Below are 3,417 nucleotides of genomic sequence, written 5' to 3' on the forward strand. Positions count from 1 at the left end.
TATATCTCAGCCTATTTTTCATCAATACTGAATTACAAGCTGATTGGGCTACTGTAAAAACAATTAAAATTTTAAAACAAGTTGTAAATTACATGTTAAGTATATGGTTGATTCTGAGTATGCTAATTTAACCAGTAGTTCTTCCTACTAGCAAAGAATGATTTTGAAAGTCATTTTATTGACATTTGGTCACTTTATTACATTGGTCTTATATATATATAACTAACATGTAATTTTATATTCTTTATAATCCTCTGATAGAACTTTTGCAAATATTCTTCCCATAAAATTATAGATTTTGCATTTCAGAAATGATTTAGTGTGTTCATTCTTAGAAGTGATATAAGAATCTTAACTTATTAATCTTTAAAAATTTGTATGTGTTTTCCAGTACTCTTACACTATTTCCTTGCCATATGTGCATCTGGCTATATCTAGAAGAATGGTAAAGGAATTTTGGGGGGGCACATAAACTTCCTTCTGGTTAAAATGATATTTCTTTAAAATAATAGAACTACAGCTTGTGTCTATTCTGTGTTGTCTGTGGAGCATGGGTGTGTGCATTTTAATCCTCTCATATGAATAAAACATTGCTTAATTTGTGACCATGATTTATTATATTATATTTTATTTTATGCTCATCAGAATCATACATAGTAATCAAGGCAGATTTATGCATACATTTTACAATTGAGAAAACTAAAGTAAAATTAAGGTGTTTTTCCAAAGGACAGAAAGACATTGATTGTAAATATGGGCAGGATACCACTGTTTTGTATAACTATCATCCCCCTTGACATCCAGTAACAGTTATGTAGATGACAGTGTAATATAAATAAATATATTTATAAAATACTTATTTTCCCTAACATTAATACTTGGGCAAAAAATGAGTACACTTTGATACCATTTAGTGCTATAGGCATTATATCTTAGTTTTCCACTAGTTATGTTTCTGTACTACTTTTACGTATTACATCATTTGACTTCACTTCTATATTCATATTTACAGATAAGTGCTAAATATTTTAAGTGTAAAAGTAGAGTTTAGTCACTAAAATGGATAAAATCATAGTGGCACAATATAATTATTTCATTTGCAGTTTTTAGATAGATAACAGTGACCCAATTAAAAATGTATATTACCTCTTGTAATTTGCAAATAAATTCTATGATAGAGAATGCCTACTATGATATTTTTACTGAACAGAGCCATGCTTATGAATAGTGCTCAATTAGAAAAGAATCTTCATGTTTAATTTTTATAGCAATTGAAGATTTCTGAAAAAGTTTCGTAGACATTTCCTTATCAAAACCTATATTCACTCATATATTAACCTTGACTACAGAAAATCTGATTACACTGAGCCTTAGTTACTTTCCTGTTCCTGGGATAAAATACCCAAAACCCACAAGTTAAAGGAGGACAGTTTTATTTTGGTTTGTAGTTTGTAGAGGCTTCATTCAGTCCATAGTCCACCAGGTCCAAGGTAGGGCCACATGGAAAAATTACATAGCAGAGGAGGAAGACTTCAAAGCATGGTAGGTAGGAGGCAGGATGCTGCAAGCCTTCCTTCATTCCCTTTTCTTCCAACACTGGCTATAAACCTATTGCATAGTGCTACCAACAACCAAGGATAGTTCTTCCCATTACCTGTACCAAAAACTACACTAAACCATTTGGGGCACTAATCTAGCTATTTCACATAGTGCCATCACCAAAAACCCCATGTATGAGCTCATGAGACTTTGGGGAGCCATTGAGATATCAACTGTAACACATACACTCCTACTAAAATAAATAATAATGATGTCATTTTTGGTAATCATACCAATAAAAATTTCGTATTCTCTATATTGGTTAAGGAACTTTATATCAACTGTGCATATCCAAGGTACTATCTTTGTTTTTGCTAAGAAAATGAAAATGAGCTTGATGTCACTTCTGCTGTCAAAGATTCCAAAGTCAACTACTTAATATGCAGTTTGATATTAATGAGAAGAGTGGTATGGCTGTTCAGAAAAAGGCTTTACCAAAGATCAGAAAATGATTTTGAAATAAGCCTTAAAGGATTGGTAAAATTTCAATAGGTACAGATGAAGTAAGAGAATAGAGCGGAAAAGTGAGGATATGTCAAAAGCCCAACTTAGAGTATGGTTATTTGAAGGAGGAAGTGATAACACTTGAAAATAGTGAAAAAACACTAGCAAAATGTAGTAGCAAAAATATAGAAAGCTCATCAGAATGATTTGTTTTTTTAGTACCAGGAATTGATCTCAAGGTCTTGCACTTGCCAGGCTGGCACTATGCTACTGAGCTATCTCCCCAGCACCCAGATGGAAATTTGTATTTGCTGCAAAATTATCTCAAGGATCCTGAGACAAAAATCACAGTATAATAGCAAATTTTAATAGTATAACTTCAAATAAATGTTTGAAAATAAAAAACACCATATTATGTAGTAAATGTTATCTAATTTTTAAAATGACACTGGAATAAAATTATCGAAAGACAAATTAATGCTAAGGATAATATATTCCCCATTATGCAGAAGAATGAAACTAGACTATTTCTCATAAGTTACAAAAATCAACTGAAAACAAATTAAAAATCTAAATATAATATCTTAAACTATGAATTTAGCAGAAGAAAACATGGAGTAAGCATTTTATGATATTGAAATCATCTAGCATTTTTAACAGATCCTGGAAAAAATATAGGAAATAAGAGCTAAAGCAGATGAAAAGGATTGCCTCAGACTGAAAAGTTTCTGTACAGTAAATAGTTCGACAGAGTTGGAGAGACAATCTACAGGGTCATAGAAAATGTTTTCAAAATGCTGTATTCATCTGATGAGGCATTAATATCCAGAATGTACAACAAAAACAGACAACTCCATAACAAATCAATGAATCAAAAAATAAGCCAACCGCTAGTTTCTAAGGATCATGTCTGAGAGTCAGGATTCCCGATCCCGAGACAATGGCCCAGATGGGATGGAGCCTGAAGGCGTCATCGAGAGTAATTGGAATGAGATTGTTGACAGCTTCGACGACATGAACCTCTCTGAGTCCCTTCTTCGAGGCATCTATGCCTATGGTTTTGAGAAGCCCTTTGCCATCCAGCAGCGTGCCATTCTTCTTTGTATCAAGGGTTATGATGTGATTGCTCAAGCCCAGTCGGGACTGGGAAAACAGCCACATTTGCCATATCAATTCTGCAGCAGATTGAGTTAGATCTAAAGGCTACCCAGGCTTTGATTCTGGCTCCCACTCGAGAATTGGCTCAGCAAATACAAAAGGTGGTCATGGCATTAGGAGATTACATGGGTGCCTCGTGTCATGCCTGTATTGGGGGCACCAATGTGCGCGCTGAGGTACAGAAGCTGCAGATGGAAGCTCCCCATATCATCGTGG

At 33.9% G+C, this 3,417-nt stretch overlaps 1 pseudogene; it reads left to right on the forward strand.

Annotated features, from left to right (window-relative positions):
* Window positions 1-2,949: 2,949 nt before the first annotated feature.
* The window catches only part of LOC101579916, a 1,264-nt pseudogene continuing 796 nt past the window's right edge, over window positions 2,950-3,417 (forward strand).

Source organism: Octodon degus, unplaced genomic scaffold (genome assembly GCF_000260255.1).
Source record: "Octodon degus isolate 3935 unplaced genomic scaffold, OctDeg1.0 scaffold00198, whole genome shotgun sequence".
In the NCBI taxonomy this organism is placed as follows: Eukaryota; Metazoa; Chordata; class Mammalia; order Rodentia; family Octodontidae; genus Octodon; species Octodon degus.